Source organism: Pelodiscus sinensis, chromosome 16, assembly GCF_049634645.1.
Source record: "Pelodiscus sinensis isolate JC-2024 chromosome 16, ASM4963464v1, whole genome shotgun sequence".
In the NCBI taxonomy this organism is placed as follows: domain Eukaryota; kingdom Metazoa; phylum Chordata; order Testudines; family Trionychidae; genus Pelodiscus; species Pelodiscus sinensis.
In genome coordinates this window covers 27,541,368-27,559,169 of record NC_134726.1, presented here as the reverse complement: position 1 = coordinate 27,559,169, position 17,802 = coordinate 27,541,368, and the positions used below count along the sequence as shown (strand labels likewise).

Below are 17,802 nucleotides of genomic sequence, written 5' to 3'. Positions count from 1 at the left end.
GAATTGCTTCTTTTGTGTTCCAGTGAGAGTAGCCTATGTTGTTGACAGAGCTGCTTTTCCTCATCAGTGCAGCCAACAAATTCATCTACCTAGGTGTCAGATGGATGAATGCTAAAAATATCCAAGCCCTGTGGCCTTGGGCGCACACAGAAAAAAAAGATTGGAAAACTTGGAAACACTGGATTGGCTGTCTCATTGGGAGGTAGACTAGATACATAATAATGTTAATGGACTAGAACACAGGTCACAGGATTACAGTCACCTGCTAAACATCTTGGCAAACCAGCAGCATTTAACAGGAACTGGCGCCAAGGTGAAGCCAAGGCATTTATCCTGTGACAATGTTCTATTGCAATGACTTTATTTTGAGGAACCCAAATGATTGATGATTACAGCTACTGTCATTCGGTTTGATGGATTTTTAGTGCTGTAGAGTGACATTTGCTCAATGTAGCATTCTTGAAAAGTTGTATTCTGATTAGCATACAGAAGAGACTTGCTCTGTGTGGTCAGCCAATCAGATAGCAGCTTATGTATAAAATGTACACAGAAAGTTTCAAGGGCTTTGAGGAATTCAGGGTTATGAGCCAGATTCTGTTTGTGGAAACTTTTATGGTAAAGATGGGCGAATAAAGACTATAACATTAATATCATATGATGTATGGAATTGTAATATGGTATGTTAACTAGCAGGGAAATGGATTGCTGATTACAGAACAGGAGTAGGAGTCCAGAGACCTTGGGTCTAGTTTTGGCCCTGACACAGACTTACTGTCAGACGGAGGCAAAGTCCCTTAGAAATAAATCTTCAAAGATCTCCACTGTTTGGAGGCACCTAAATGTTGGGGTGCCCAACTTGAGACACTTTGGGAAAACTCGTTGACATACTGAGGAGCTACAACTGCTGAAATCAACATACCTTAAGGTGAAAAAACACAATTGATCCAAAAAAGAGTAAAGCATCTTAATTTGGGCACCTAGCTTGAAATTGTTGGTCTTAGCCTCTATATATCTAAATTATCTCCATCTGTAAAATGAGGATAATAATTATCTACCTCACCAGGGTGTTGTAAGACTTTAATTAATCGATTTATTAATTAGTGTAAAGAAAGTGGTTTCAAATATTCAGATAGGAGGCTTCATGAACTAGGAAATTATTATAGACAAAGATTTGGTAAATCACACTCGCTCCTTCACTTTGCTGGAGGCCTGTCACTCCATATGTAAAGGAAAGTTGCTAGAACTACATCACAGAGAGAGATGTGAGAGAGGGTCACCATAACATGTGTGTCTAGTGTGGGCCTCAGAAAGACCTCAGTGGTGGTCAGTTCCTGTACTTATTATAAATTTGAATTTCATCTCACTCTATTTGAAAACTTGTCTCTGGAGTTTAATGATTTGAAATTCGCTTGCTAATGCAGTCAATTAAGTCACTGCTGCTGTTAGTTGCTACCAGCAGCAGGCTGTGATGGTCTTTGAAGGTGGCCTTTCTTTCCTGGCACCAAATTGGGGGAAGATGAGTGGGTAAAGAGAACCATAGGAAGGATGCGAAGAGGAGGAGATAGGTGAGAATACAAAAGATTATAAGGAAGAAAGGAACAATCTTCTCTTAACTAAACTGGGTAAGTGCAACATGAGCATTTATATGGCTGTTGCGTGTATACCAGGTATATAGCTATCTCAAGCTATTTTTCCTCACAGGAGGGATATATATAGAGAGAAAATACCACATCTCGGGGGGACTTTTTTCTTCAGAAACAAGCAGGTAAGGAATAATTTCTAGATTTTTGTGAGTTATCCCTCTTCTCCTCCCAAGTGGAGATAAATATCACAACAGAAGTGAGCTACAGTCCTCAAAAAGCTTTAGGTGACAGTTATGGGGGACGAGAGGGAGGAAACAAATTTCTGGATGAAGTAGGAATGAAAGGTTTTGATATCCTGAAAATGAAGCAACCACTTCAAGAGGCCTTAGCGGGTAGGTGAACACTGGCGTCAGGAGAGCCAGAGTAGGTGACATTGCACGGGGCTTTTATTTTAAGGGCGCAACAATGAGCCCAATTTTCAATTGGTCTCCAAATCTGCACATCCCAGTCACAAATATCTCCCTGATACATAGAAAAGGTACATTGTTGCAAGCACAGAACTAGCAGCTGCAGCCAAAAATTTGGCCCCAGCTTATAACTTGCAAGTTGTCTCCATCAATAACAGAGCGATGTGCTACACAAGAGAAAAAAAATAGCATATAAAAATCTCTAACCGAGGATCTTGCCCACCCGATTTCATCTCTCTGTGCCTCATCTGAGCCTGATGTTGCAAGGTGCTGAGTTCTTGGGAGCTGCAGAGCACCCTCATCTCCCATCCAGGTCTGCGGAAGTTAGGGGCACTAAGTAAGAGACTCCGAATCTTAGGAGGACTGTGCTGTCTCTCTAATTGCTGACTTTGCTTCATGCTCTATAGCCTGCTAGCATAAAAATATTCATAACACATAACTCTCTGATATTATCAAAGAAATGGAAGTTCATGTTTTGTACATCACAGCTGTGTATTATGAGTCTCACTAAGCAAGGAGAAAAACTGGAAACAAAATCCACAAACCAAGCAAAAGAAATATCAAAAGGAAGTAAAATAAAGTTGATGGCATCACTCTAATTTGAGCAAACACTTTAAAATGTGTAATTGAATTAATGCATTATTTTATAAAATCCAGCTAATCCTGAACATGGATATAAATTCATTATAGGGTTCCTTTGGCGTCATATCCCTCTCATGGTTTACTACTCACTACTTATTCTAGTGTCACCAGAATCCCAAATTATATTTATGTCTTTGTTACTCACCACTGTTTTTTTATTTACCCTCTATATCTATGTCATCTCTCCACAATTACACACACCCACACATCCCATATGTAGACATCACTTCCATGTGATAAATTACTGAGCTGTGTAATAAATTAATTTAGTGTACGCCTTCAACTGCCTTGCTGCAGTAGTCCAACTAACCCAGCTCCTCAGGACTAAGAATCCAGATGGGTGAGCAGTTTTCAGAGGCTTTGTTTTCATAGAATCATAGAATACTAGGACTGGAAGGGACCTCGAGAGGTCATTGAATCCAGTCCCCTGCCCTCATGGCAGGACCCAATACTGTCTAGACCATCCCTGATAGACATTTATCTAACCTGCTCTTAAATATCTTCACAAATGGAGATTCAACAACCTCCCTTGGCAATTTATTCCAGTGTTTAACCACCCTGACAGTTAGGAACTTTTTCCTGATGTCCAACCTAAACCTCCCTTGCTGCAGTTTAAGCCCATTGCTTCTTGTTCTATCCTCAGAGGCCAAGATGAACAACAATCATTTTCAAAACAATAATTCATGCACCACAAATGTATTTCCCTGCTCTGCCTCCTCTCCCGCAAAAAAAATGTGATTTACCCCACAGAACTCTAGCACTGGGTCCCAGACAGGTAATATCCAAAGATGAACTAGAATTCAAGGACCAGTGTCTTTGGGCTTTACTGTGCTAGCAGTAGGAACTTTAAGCCACTGGAATGTGAGATTCTGAACAACCAAATGGCCCTCACAACAATTGCGTCTACCCTTAAGAGGTCCAGGGATAGCAGTCTTTGCATTTGTGACATTTTTAGGTCTAGAAAAACATCTATTTAAGGAGGGACTTCACATGTATTACCTTTCTCTTAGGACTTTGGAGGTGGACTCATGGTAACTAAAACACACCATGCTCCAGAGGAGAAAAGTCCTAGCTAAAATTGTTTATCTTGCAAGGAGAGGAAGTTTTAATGTGGCATAAGCAAAATAATGTGTTATTTATATCTGCACACACACACACACGCATACACGAGTATGAGAAAATACAGACCATGTCAATGCATCTGACTTATGTACATGAATACACACGATACAATTTATGAGCATAATTTAAAAATGAAGAATCTTTGCCATGCATGATGCCACAAAGTGAAACATTTTATTATCGCCACCTGCTCATTTTTGAAAGGTATAGAGAGAAGCAAGATGCCAAATATGCCCATAGTTAACTCAATTTAACTGGATGAATGAATGACTGAATTTGGCACAATAAATGTATGCATTTACTGTAATAAAACTAAAAGCTGATAGAAGCCAATACAGGGGACCTCACATACATTTCCATATACTTATTACCATTGATTTTTAAAGTGACGTAGCTATAAAAGATTGCACTTGTCCAGCTCCTATATTTAAACACTATAATAGGATGCAAATGATGACAATATTTTTCAGATTTATTGGGTCATAGCTGATCCTCAGCATGTGTAAATTGGCATAATTGTATTGAATTCAGTAGAGCTCCCTTGATTTATACTTGTGGAGGCTTTGCTTACTAAGTGTTATTATGAACACTGGACAAATCTACAGTGTATTTAAAATATTGCACGTGTGTATTGTGTTCTGCGGCACATTCGTGAGAGGTCCTACAGCTCTTACCCCCATGCCTTCAGTAGGACTATTGACATTGTGCAAAGGGGACTATTCATATGAGTAAAGACTTCCGGATTTGAGTCTATCAAATGTATATTCTCCAGAGTCACTCTCCTCCCTGTGACACCAGTGTTGCAGATTGTTCCTCTTTTTGCACTTCTGTCTTTTCTTCTTCCCTGGTGCTATCCAAAGCTACAGATACCATTCAGCCATGGCGCAGTGAGGAGCTATTCTGATAAATGTGGCTCACTGTGATTTCATTTCCACAAAGGGCTTTCAGAATATTTTTTAGGCTGCGCTATTCTCTTGAATTTTACATCTAATTCCCATGTTAGGAATCATGCCAAAAGAGCATTAAAGAAGGTGCTGTTTTAGCCAGGCTAAACTGAAATGGCAGACGGAGGGTTTCTGGCTGAATTGGTAGATTTTCTTTATATGCAGATTGACACTGAGGCTACGTCTACACTGCAGGCTTCTTGCACAAGAAGCTTTTTGCGGAAGAGATCTTCCTCAAAACCTTCTTGCGCAAAAGCACGTCCACACTACAAAAGTGCATCACAAAAGCAATGCGCTTTTGCGCAAGAGAGTGTCCAGACTGCATGGACGCTCTCTCGAAAGAAAGCTCTGATGGCTATTCTGTGAATAGCCACCAGAGCTCCTGTGCTTTTTTCAATTGGCTCTTTTTGCACAAAACCCCCCTCTTGCCCGACCACACACAACTTTTTGCGCAAGAACTCTTTCTCAAAAAGGAGTTATTTCTCGTAGAAAGAGGAATGCCTACACTGCAAAAAACCCCTCTGTTCTTTTTATTTACTGTAAATTTACTTGGGCAAAAACGTGTTTGAGGTGTGGATGCTCCTCTGGTTTTTGTGCAAAAACGGCCTTTTTTGAGCAAAAACCCTGTAGTGTAGATGTAGCCTGAGACTCTACTTCCAGCTCCTTCATCTGCCCTTGATTTATCCTGACCTCATTCCTTCATGCTCACTCCTTTTTGCCCCCACTCAACCGCTTACTCCCATCTGCCCCACAGAATATACCAGGCATATTCCAGTTTCCCCAACCCGACAATGCTAGCACTTCGTCCCCCACCTTCCTCTCCAACTACCCCTCATTTCCTTTCTTCTTATTTGTTTGGGTTACAGTAGCAGGGGGGCCTAGTCATGGATCAGGACCCCATTGTGCCAGATGCTGTACATACACTCACTTCCACACTCTCCAAATGCACTCGCCTTGTCTCTTTACTCCATCCTAGTTGGCACCTTCTCCACTCCTCAAACTGCACTCTCCCAGATGTGTAATGGTCTCTTCCTGGCTAGGGGTCAGTGCTCCATCACTCTCCTGGACTCCTAGCGGCTGCTAACGCTGCTGGTCTTGCTCGACCTCTTGCCCTTCCTTAGTTTCCCACAGCTCTGCTCCTCTGTCTCTCCCTTTCTTTTATGACCCTCCATTGTCTTTTTGGTGGGTCGTCTTCCTCCTGCTTTCTGTGGTGGTCCCACCAAGCTCTGTTCTTAGAGTTCCCTGCTCTCTCTGCACCCTTTCATTGGCTGAGCTCATCTGTTCACACACCTCTAATGACCATCCAAAAGCAGATGAGTCCTAAGCCTGCTTCTCTCATTCTCTCAGGCTACATCTACACCGCTTGCACAAAAACTTCTTGCGCAAGAGCACGTCCACCCCTCAAAGCACATCAAAAAGCAATGTGTTTTTGCGCAAGAGAGCGTCCACACTGCATGGATGCTCTTGCGCAAGAAAGCTTTGATGTCCATTCACAGAATGGCCATCAGAGCACCTGTGCTTTTTCCAATAGGGGTTTCTTGTGCAAGAAACCTCTCTGGAACGTCCACACTTGCCTTTTTATGCAAGAACTCTTGAGCAAAAGGGAGTTATGTCTCATAAAAGAAGGTTTATCTACAGCAGAAAAAAACCTTTGTTCTGCCATTTTACTCTTGAGTTTCTTGCGCAAAAGTGCATTTAAGGTATGGACGCTCCATAGGTTTTGTGCAAAACCCGGTGGATTTGCACAAAAACCTTGCAGTGTAGATGTAGCCTTGTTGATCTTGCTTTCTGAGAGTTTCATCAGGAGCTCACCACCTTCAACTCAAAGATTTTTTCCCTTCCAATCCCCACTCTCAAGCCTCCTTGTCACCCAGCTTGTCCCCTTCTAGTCTGTATAATATGCAATCACCAGGATGATGTACCTGGCCTCTTTATGTCATCCCACCTCCACTTTTAATCCCTCTGCTGGCTTCTCCTTCTCCATTGCAACTTCAGCCTTCTTATCAATGCCCTCAAAGCTTTACCTACCCCTGCCTCTCCCCGTTTCTCTGACTTTATCTCTGACTGCATAATCCACTCCTTCCCTATATTCTACCAATGCTGTTACCCAGCACATCCTATTTGCCTGCTTTTCACAAAGGGATTTTCTTCCCTTCACTCCACCTGAAGCAGCCTTCCTGATCCCACACCTTAGACTATTATCCACTCATTGGAATGTCACTACTGCCAGGACATCTACCAGAAATGGTCCCAAGACCTTTCTATTACAGTTAATATGTTAAGTCTCTGCTCTGGCATGCTGTGCATTGATTAGCCATTCCTAGTCTCAGGCATTGTCCATCCTTGGGATTAGGCTCAGTTCCGGAACTGGTGGCCAGCAAAGGCTAATGCACCATGTGGTGGAGCAGAGAGACCTTTTAAAGAGACATTCCTAGGCAGCTGCAGGGGTTGCTGGTCACCACGCTACAGCTCAGGGACAGACCAGAATTTGCTGGTGCTGGTTTGTTGCCCTCCCCACACTACAGTATCACATCCCCAATTTAGATTATACAAATCTTTGGAGCTGTGACCATACGGTTTTTTGTTTGCATGTTTTTGTTGCTGCTTGGACTATGGAAGGGATGAAACAACTAATCCCCCACATTCATAATAATACTCCTCACACATCAAAGGAACACGAAGTCTGACCTTTCCTGGCTAATCCTTCCTGGTGAGGCGTTAGATCTTGTGCTGCCTGATGATCAAACAGGATTGCATTAAGCAGACATGGAGAACAAGCTCTTATCTAGATACGATTTCTCTCCCCTCCAGGGGATCCTGTTCTCTCTCTCTCTGTGACTCCTCCCTCCCCCAGTTGCATGAAATCAGCCAAATCCATAATCTAATCTGGTTGGGACTCCAAGGTGGAAAAAAATCAAGCCCTAATGCAGTGACTGCTCTGAATGGCAGATGAAGCCAATCAGGGGAAAGTTAGCAATTTAGCAATCCCTGCTCGGGGCACCCCATTCGGAGAGGGAGCGGCCGTGATCACTGGGCGCCTGTGCATGGATCGCACCCACCTCCGCCCCGGCTTTGGCAGGAGAAATAGCAGCTGGAGGGCCCAGATCTGTGTTCAGCCCTGGGGCCTCGCAGCCGGCGTTGCCTCCGTGTGTTTAGTTTGCCATACTTTAAAAGGCCCCGTAGTGACCTAAGGGGGAGGGAGTGCGACGGTATCAAGGAGTGTGTGTGTCATAGTGTCGCAGAGTGTTGGATAGTGAGAGAGTCTGTGTGTGTCAGTATCACGGTGTGTTGGCTTCGGAGAGTGTCCGGGGGTGTTGGTGTCACGGTGTGTTGGATTGGGAGCGTGTCGGGGTGTGTGTATGTCAGTGCCACGGTGTGTTGAATTGTGAGAGAGTCCGGCTGTCGGTGTCACGGTGTGTTGGATTCTGAGAGAGCTGAGGTGTGGGTGTCAGTGTCACGGTGTGTTGGATTGGGAGCGTGTCGGGGTGTGTGTGTGTGTGTCAGTCACGGTGTGTTGGATTGTGAGAGAGCTGAGGTGTGTGTGTGTCAGTGTCATGGTGTGTTGGATTGGGAGCGTGTCGGGGTGTGTGTGTGTGTGTCAGTGTCACGGTGTGTTGGATTGGGAGCGTGTCTGGGTGTGTTTGTCCGTGTCACGGTGTGCGAGTGTGGAAGGAGTCGTGTGTGTGTGTGTGTGTGTGTGTGTGTGTGTGTGTGAGAGAGAGAGAGAGAGAGAGACAGAGAGAGAGAGAGCAGGAGACAGGTGAGTGTGCCTGAGGCACGGACCTACGCAGTGCAAACTAAACGCTGCCAGCCCCACCGGCCTCCGAGAAGGAGATAGACACAGAGCGAGCCCGGGGGTCCGGGGAAAGCCGGCTGCCAAGGCAGCGCTGCTGGCCCGCCAGTGGGACGTGGGGCCCCGCCCAGGCTGGACTCTCCAGGGCTGGGCTGCGTTACCACCTGCCCCGGCTCGCTGTGTTCTCAGCTCCGAGGGGGCTGGCGCGGCTACTGACCCTGGCAGGGCCACGCTAGCATGCTGCCCTTTCCTCCTGCAGCCGGGCGGGCGGGGTGGCAGTCCCGGGCGGGCTCGGGGCTGGCTGTACTCTGCCGGGCCCAAGGGCTCGCCGGGGGGAACCGGGAAGAAACTTGCAAAGCCAGGCCCGGAACAGCCCAGGCGAGCCCGGGCCTCCCGAAGAAGGTGTCACCTGCCTGGGGGCAGGCAGAGCTTTCCCTGCCGCCTGGCAGCTGGGGCCTGTCTCTGGGATCTCCCCGCGCCTCCCTCTCCCTGCCCCGCAGCGGCTGGGGACAAGTCTCCCCCAGCCACCAAACTTCGCTGTGCAGCAAGCGGTGGGGTCGCGAAGTCGCTCCGGGTCCGGAACGCAGCAGGTGTCTGGCTCCCGCGCCTGCATCCAGGCGGGCTCTGCGCACCGGCCCTCTCTTCCCCCCCGCACTAGCTATCCCAGCCTGTGTGCTGCGAGCCCCGGGAAAGGAAAACCTGCGCCCTGGAGCGGAATGAAGATGCAGCGAGTTACGAGCCCGAGATCCATGCCCCGGGGAGCCTTCGAAGCTGTTTTCTTCGATTTCGCCGGGTAATGAGATGGCGCGTTTCAGATCAGTACAAATGGTTTTCCCTTCTGAAGGGAAAGCGCTGCCTGCTTGGTGTTTCGTGTCAACGCTCAGGGACGTGCCCCTTCGGGTCTGTGCAGCCCACGGAGCGCAAAGGCGCAAACCCGCGAGGACATCGCCAGGAAACCTGCTCCCCCTGCCCGCTGGGTTATTAGCAATCAACCCTGCCCCCCCAAACACACACACACACACCTCCACCTCAGGTGTCCGGGGGAGGGAAGAGAGACCCCAGATCTCAGCGCCGCTGGCGACATCAGCACCCTCTCCCAGGCAAGCCCAGGGACTTGCACCCCTGTGTGGGCGAGGAGCGCCCTGCTTCCAGCCTGCCCCGCCGAGAGCCCCGCTCCCTGGCCGTGTGTCCCTCTCGGGGAGTGGGGAGACTTTCTGCCCTAGAGCTGCTCGAGTGCCCGCAAGGTCATGCCGCTCAGAGGCTCTGTCTGTGCCCGGCCAGTAGCACTGAACTAGCTTCGCTCCAGCCACCCCGCAGCTCGCCCATTGCAAAGCGCTGGCGGGGCGTGTGGGGGAGGAGGGCCCGAGATGGGCAGAGATTCCCTCCCCTTGGAGAGTTAAAGCCACTGGCCTCCCTGCTTGTCCACTTCTCCCCATGCTTCCTGGTTCTAGCTTGAACAAGGCCACGGGGGCGGCGGTGGGGGAAGGGAGCGAGCCCATGGAGAAACTTCTCGGGAAGTTTTTGCCCTTCCACATGCGGAAGGGGGAACCTCTCCCCCCACCTCCATGGCTGTGCACAGCGCTCAGCAGCTCCGGCAGGGAAAAAACCAGCTCCGGGCTGTGCAAGCTCCAGCCAATATCCACCCACGGAGTCGTCGGCGCCGAGCCCCACGCAGCCCGGGGGACGAGCTCGCCTGCACAGCCACGCACCTGTTGCCTTCGCCTCCCTTCCCCGCGGGTTTGGGCCAGGAGCTGCCCCGGGACCTGCGCTGGAAGCAGGGGCGACCCTTACCTGCGCTCCCTGCCAGCCCAGCTCTGCTACCAGCTCTTCCTCCTCCTCCGCGCGCTCTCCCGCTCGGGGCTCTTTATGGAGATTCATTCATTCCGCGCGCGCCCCGCCAGCCCCCGGCCGGCCCCTGGCGCGCGGAGGCAGAGCGAATGAGGCCTCGCCCCTTCCGAGCCGCCTTCTCATTAGAATGGGGAGCGCGCGCCCAGCCCCACGCCGGGCAGCTGGGCACACGCCGGGCAGGGAGCGGGGCTTAGCCCGCCTGCGGGATCCCCCGGGGATGAAATGGGGAAGGGGAGGTCAGCAGAGACAGGGGTGCGGGGATGCAGGCTCCCCGGGGGCATGAGCCGGCGGGGGCCTGTCTCTCTGGGCCGGAGAACGATCGGGAGTATCTCAGCTGCACAAGGGAGCCGATTCTTCGCCCAGCTGATAAGGCCCTGTCCTGCTCTCACCCATCTCTCGCGCCCATCACTGTGGGCGCCCTCACCCGGGCCCCTGACTTCCCCACACCCGGCCGCTGCTCTGTGCATCCTCCATGTGTCCGCTCCTCACTGCTCCGGGTGTAAAAGTGGATAACCCCCCCGCCGGACTCAGCCGTAGCGCCTCCCTACCCCCCATGAGGACGCTTCCTGCTCTGTGAATACAACTCTGCACCCCCTCTCTGTCCCCGGACCAAGGCGCTGCTCCTTGAACCAGTGGCACTCGCTGTTCCAGGGCCCGTGTGTCCGTCCGTCTGGCCCCCGGCTAGGGAGGGAGACCCTCCGTTGCAGCCCCTCCCTCTTAGCCAGGAGCCATCTGGCCGGCTCGGCAGCCAGCTCCCCAGAGAGCTCCCCTTCCCTCGCTCCCTCTTTACTCTTTGTTTCCCTCCGAGCTCCAGCTTCCTGTCCCGTTTTCATCCCGAGCTTTGATTTCCCTCTTCCTCTGTACCCACAGCACGATCTCAGCCTCTCTCCACAAAGCAGCTGGCCAATTCAAGCGGCATACAAAGGAGCTGACTCAAGCCCAGAGACAGCGAGAAACCCTTAGGCCTGGGGGAGAGAGGGAGCCGAAGGAAGAACAGTCCCCCCCCCCTCCCCGCGAAGAAACGCTCTTGGAAACAGGGCATGGGGGAGCCCAATGGGCCGCGGTCACTAGGCATCCAACAACAGAAGGACACGGGCGTGGCGAGGCGTTGACGCCCCGCGCCCCTGTCCCAGGCGCAAAACCAGAGCAACTAGCCACCCTTGTGCAGTGCTTACCCAGCGCCCGGTGCCAGCAACCAAAGCTTCTTGCGGGGCTTTGCGGGCCGGTCACAGAACACGGGGTCCAAGCAAAGGGCTCTCCAGGTTCAACAGAGCGGGGAGCGAGGGAGTGAGGAGGGAAAAGAGAGGGGTCAGGAAGCGGGATGGGCAGTCAGGACAGTACTTAGCTCTGTGTGAGAGCCCACGCTGCGCCTGGTCCCCGTCTCCGCTTCCACCTGCCTTTGGCCTGCCCCTGCGACGCCTGGGAAGGATTGTTTTCTGTCCCACGCTCAATAAACGCAGGGATTTGTGGGCCCGGCCTTGCCACCACGTTTATGTTACGCCTCTTGGCCACAGTCGCTGCCCTTGGAAATCCACCAGATGCGGCTATAAAGATTTTAAGACAAGCCAAGAGGACAGGCCGGGTCGATGCCTGTTTGCTTTGTTTTCTTCCCATCACTTTCGGGTACAAGCTTTTCTCCCAGCGCCCACCCCCAGTGTTGGCCTAGAAGCCGCTGCTTGTGGCTTGGTGACTGGGAAGGCAAGGGGGGGGGGGGGGTCAGAGGAACTGCCTTTTACAGCCTGTCCAGTCGGTCCGGGGGAGAGCCACCTCTCCGCTTTCCCTGCGCACCTAGATCAGCGGTGCCCAGCATCCCAGTCCCCACCCGCTCCAGTCGTGGGCCGCTTCCCCCTAAGCTTGTGGAAGCGAGATAAAAAGCCGCCCAATTATTGCTACAATAAATCTAAGGTGAGGAAGGAACCTCTCAACCAAGACTGCCGGTTGCAAACCCTTCAAGGCGTCTTGATCCCCCCCCCCACACCCCTTTTACAGCGTCGGTGTTTTGGCGCTGGCGGAGACTTCAGAGCGACACCCCATTAATGTGGGAACATTCTGAAATCATTCGAAATTCACCTCGCCAGGCACCAACTGCTCACTCTACGGCGTCCTTAATAGATGTCATTTATGTAGACTGCGGCACCCCCCCTTGGAAACACTGGAATCCATTTATATTAATGATCTTTTTCTTCACCGCGGCAAACTTTTCAGTGTGTAATCCAGCGCAAACTGGCAATAGAGTGTCTCACACTAGCAGAAGGAAGTTGTTCCCATAGCCGAGCGAAGGTATCTGCAGCTAAATCTTGAGGACCGTAATTACAGAAAGGGCAAGTAAAGTGTACTCTAATGGAGAGCGAGCTAAAAGGTCACTGTCATGTGAGTTGCTGTTTGCGCCTTCCCCCCACTGGGCAAGCCTGTTGATAGCAGAAATTGAAAATCTGACCAAAGCACCTTTTGATGAGTGGAAATCAAGAGAAGGGAAGCAGTCCAGCTGGGAGCAACCCAGCTGAACCCCTTGGCTGGGTGTGTGCTTGCTACTCGAACAAGTGTATAGGAAAAGCGGTCGCCCTGATGTAGCAGCGATCGGCTCAGAATTCGAATGGAACCGACTAATTGGTACAGAGTCAGGAGCAAAATACCCAGCCGAGCTGGAGAGCGAGGCGGACGATGGAAGGAAATTGTGATCCGAATCTGGCGACTGTCTAGTCCTCCTAGGAAAGTGAATGCAACAGCAAAGGCTGTGTGTGTCCAGATATTCAAGTTTTCAGATCGGTTTTTGCAGATGCAGACTAACACGAGACTTGTGTATTCAATGACATCACTGTGTGACATCCCCAGACCTTTGGCTCAGTTCTTCAGGGAACTGGGCCTGTGTGGCAGGTTAAAACCATTAGATAAGGGCAGGCTGGTCCGCAAGAGGGGCTCTGGGCTTTGAGAAAGGGAAGGAAACCTTGGGCCATGCAGAATCCTCACACAGCAATGAAAGAACAAAGTGGATTTTCTTTGACACTCCAAATCCAAAGCTCCCTGCCACAGAGCAACAAGCTAGGGACAGTGGGTGCCTTTGGGGGTGCTGTGGGTTAGGAGAGACAGCCCAAGCGGGCAGGAAGAGGAGTGTCGTTTGGGAAGTCAGTGGTAGCAGTTTCTCTGACAGCTCCGAGAACCGGAGGGGACCAGCGCGCAGCCACTGCGGGTTCAGAACAGGGAAGTAATCACCCTTCCTAATTAAGTCCCGAGTCCCACAGATCCCTTATCTCCTCGCGCGACCGTGGCACGTCTCCCAGCAGTGTAACACGCCCCACTCAACAGGGCCCCCAAACCAAATCCTTCGCCCGACAGGAGCCCCCTCGCAGGGCCACGGGCCGCTGTGAGCGCTGGAGCCGGCAGCAGGAATCAAACCGGTACGTTACAAGCCCAGAGCACCGGTGCTGGACTGCGCCCCTGCGCAGGGCGCAAAGGAAGCAGGGGGGAAGTTTGGTGACGGCGGGCCATTAGCCCGGCTCTTTCTCGGGCTGCAGGGAGAAAGCCAGAGAGGCCGCCCTGACAAGCCAGGGGAGATGTCAGCAAGGCGCGCCTCGCGCCCAATACGTCGGACCTTCCTTCCGGAGAAGGGGGGATGTATCAGCTACCAGAAGGGACTTAGCATCAGCTGCGATGGGAGGCCGGGGCGGGGGGGAGGATGGTCTTTGGCGGAGCAGCCAGAGGGCCCAGCCGGAGCTGGAGCAGCGCAGGATCCAGCCCCCACCGGGGCTGGTGGGACTAATCGGATGCGGGCTGGGCTTGGGGTCGCCGAAAAGAGCTTCGCCGTGCGCCAGGGTTGGTTTGGGAGCCGGGCCTCGCTGCAGCTTCCCGGCTCCACGCGGGAGCAGGTGGCAAGTTGTTAGAAGAGACGCTGACATTTCCAGAGGGAGGAAAACAGCAACCTGCGAGTCAACCTGTTCTATTTTTGCCCGGGAGTGAAGGCGTTAGTAAACCGAAGGCAGCCCTGAAGTGAGGACTCGGAGTGTTAGGCCAATGAAAGCGAGAGCCGGAGGGAGAGTAACAGCCCAGCCCAATTCCACCACACACCCCCTCCGCAAACAGCGCGGCCGAGCCGGGAAGATCGAGCCTGCCTCGCACCCCAAGGAAACAGGCGCTGTAAATAAATCAAAAGCAGGGCCGACGTGACTCGTTTAGTGCATCTCGTACAGCAGCGCTGGGGCTATCACGCTGTAAAGGAACAGAGATTTTAAATGGACTGGAAGAAATGTCCAGGGTCCAACATGCGTGTGCACCAGAGCCCGGACTAAGCATGGGCTGGCAGGCCCAGTTTAAAGAGTCAATGTGCGCTGAGGCCGGTTCTGGGCACTGGGCTAAGGGGTTACTGGCCTCGCTTCATTAAAATGCATCACCGAAATTATTTGGCAACCCTGGTTGCGGCTTCACAATGGGCTCCCTGATTGGCAAGCTCCTGGATGCTCCGTGTTTATCATTAATTCTGTTACTGAGATGGAACTTTGCAGCAACATCTGTCATTCTAATTAAGGCTGCAATGCATTCATCGGATAGCAAGGAAATCTCTTTTACAAGCTAAAACTACATAATCTAATAGAGGAGAAAACCCACTGGAGACCAATCAAAGAGATGGACTGTCCATCTGTCCAGCCTGGCTTTTATTATTATTTTAAAACTTAGCCAATGCTGGGGAATCTTGGAGGGTGGGAGGGAGGATGAGATGTCAAGAGAAGAACATTTAGGTTCAATAGGAATTTTTTTCTTTAACAAGGTTATAACTCTCTGCAGTCCTCATTTCAATTAGAGTCACATATTGTTGGACCGGGGATAAGAGGTGATTAAAATCCAAGCCCATATTTGCAAGAGAGTGTTCCCCCCACCCTGCTCCTCCGTTTAATTAAAACTATATGTGTGGCACGTTTTTGGCTGCAAAAATAGAATTCCTATTAAAGAGGACATGTGGAGAGTTAGAAGCAGAGCGCCGCCAACTCAGAAGCAAATTAGCAACGTGCGAATTAAAGAAATCTATTGATAAATCAACACACAGACACACACCCGGAGAAAGCCACACTCACACACTGACAGTCTCTCTCTCTCTCTCTCTCTCTCTCTCTTTCTCTCTCTCTCTCTCTCACACACACACACATACACACTCTTTCTCTCACTCACTCACTCACACACACACACACACACAGAGAGAGAGAAAGCCATCCTGATTTGCAGGGCTAAGAAGTTGCATTCTCTCAGGAACAGTAACCGTCAGGTCATTAGTCATTTTCGACAAGGTCCAAAGCGATCAGTAAACAGCTTTATCTGAGCACAAGTTAACCTGTCAGGAAGATTTCAATCGCCTGTTAAGAAACATTTGGGCATCTCGCTATTATCCACCCACCGCCACGGCGCGCGCGCGTGCACACACACACACACACACACACACACTCACACTCACAGTCACGCCCGCGTGCACACACGCACACAACACACATTTTATTGAGGTTTGCCAAACTCTTCCCTCCTCTGCCGGCGGACAGTGAGCCCTGAAGCCTTGCGAGCTTCTTCCTCCACAGGGCTACCACTCCCCCACAACTAGCCTGGGCGCGGATCGCGTTAGCCCCGGATCTCCAGACCTCTCTGCAGGTAACCGTTGCATTAACCTTCCCAGTGACGAGGCCGCAGGGAGCTACTAAAGTGCAGGCGGACCCATGAGCTTCCCCAAAGCAAGGGAGAAACCTAACTCCGCTAGGAGCTCCGCTTGGCTGGGCCGGGCCGGCCCCGGAGCTGCGGGAGGAAGAGGAGGGCTGCAGGCGGCAGCTTCCCAGTTCTTTACACCCCACAGCCTCAGGAAAGGGGCGGCTGCCGGGCAGGGAAGGGGAGATTCCCTCCGGCTGGGCTCCTGCGAGCCCGAGGCGCCCGGCTGGGAGCTGTCCGTGGGTGCTGAAATCTGCCGGCTCCGCGGACTGGCTCGGCGCTCTGGAGCCAGGACCCGGAGAGCCTTCAGGGACGCCGCAGAGCCCCGGGGACTCCTGGCGGGGGCGGCACGGAGGCCAAGCCGAGTTCAGCCCCGACAATCCCCCGGCCCGAAAAGTTGGGCGAGCCGGTGCGGCCACCCGCCGGCTCCTTTGGCTGCACGGACGCTGGCGGGATGCCGGCGAAGGGGGGCGAGCTAGGGAGCGGGCCAGTCCGGCTGCTGGCGCCTCTCCCAGAGCGCAGGAGCGGCTCGGGCTGGCTCGGCCGGCTGAGCGCTCGCCTGGGAGAGCCCGGGGTAAGAGGGCTTATCTCCGGCAACATCTGCCGCGGGATGGGGAGAGGGCAGCGGGGGAGGGGAAGGCGGCAGCGCCGGCCAGCGACCGGGTCGCGCTGCAAAGAGAGCGCGGAGTTGGGTGGGCGGACACCGGGACTGGCTGCTCCCTACGCATCGCCGGCCCCTTTCGCCCACCGATCTCCGCCTCAGCTGCCCGGAGCCACCGGGGGAAGGGGGAGCGGGCGCCCGCTGCCCGAGTACTGCGGCAGGGGAGGGACGGGAAGGGAAGGCAGGGACACGGCGTGGGCTGCTGGCCCCGCCGCCCTGCCAGGCAAATCCCATCCAGCCCGGCTCACCTACCTGTCTCCGCCATGGGGGAGGGGTCCCTCGGCCGGGTCGGATGGTCCTTGGTCTCCGCCCGGGGGAGGGGGGGGGGACACGTTCTCCGGCTGATCCACACCCCCCGCGCCTGCAGCTCCTACTCCAGACGGGAAATTTGAAACAGACAAATCCCAGGGCTGGACTCGGCCTGAGAAGCGAAAGGGCTGCAGCTCCTCACTGCGTCAAGCAAGGAACCTCCAAGATCCAGGAAATGCAACGGGATTCATGCCAGGCGAGGCGCGGTGGGAAGCGCTGGGCTCCGCTCTTTGCTTGGGAGGGGGGGCGGGTTCATCTAGTCCAGGGCGCTCCGGGGCTGGGAAGCGGCCATCCAGCAGCGGCGCTGCCCCGCGCTTAGGTAGTAGCACATTCTTGCCGAGCGTGATCAAAGGTTTAATGTAGGAGTCCGAGTGGAGGGAGGGGCTGGGAGCGGCGCGGGGGGAGGGGGAGGGGAGGGAAGGGGGTGTGTAACTTCGGCACACGGCGCGGGCTGATCCAATGGAGCGTTGGGTGATGTGCAAGCACCGAAGCTTCTCAGCAGCTTGTTGGGCTGAGGCTGCCTGTGGAGGAGAAGGGGGGTCGGGAAGGAAGAGCTCCCCACTAGGAAAGCCTCCGCCCCCCGCCCCCAGCCCGAGGCTCCGGGCCCAGCCCATCACTCCTCCACCCCGGGGAGCTGCTGGCAGTCCGGGCGGGGGTCCGACGAGGCCTCGCATCTCACCGCAGTAAAAAAAAAACAAACACACACAAAAAAAAAACGAGCCGCCGTAGCGGGGAGAGTCCCATCGGGCCGGGCTCT

General features: G+C 52.6%; 1 protein-coding gene across 7 annotated transcripts in view; it reads right to left on the bottom strand.

Moving 5' to 3' along the window:
- Window positions 1–17,430, bottom strand: part of ELFN1 (extracellular leucine rich repeat and fibronectin type III domain containing 1) — a 190,827-nt gene extending 173,397 nt beyond the window's left edge. For 5 of the 7 annotated variants that reach the window (XM_075899588.1, XM_075899584.1, XM_075899589.1 and 2 more), the window contains exon 1: window positions 16,989–17,430. The gene's annotated coding sequence lies outside the window, so the exon portion shown is untranslated. Of the gene's footprint in view, window positions 1–10,342; window positions 10,485–16,988 lie in introns of those variants that run through there. The other 2 variants (XM_075899587.1, XM_075899585.1) reach the window with 2 other exon arrangements.
- Window positions 17,431–17,802: the final 372 nt, after the last annotated feature.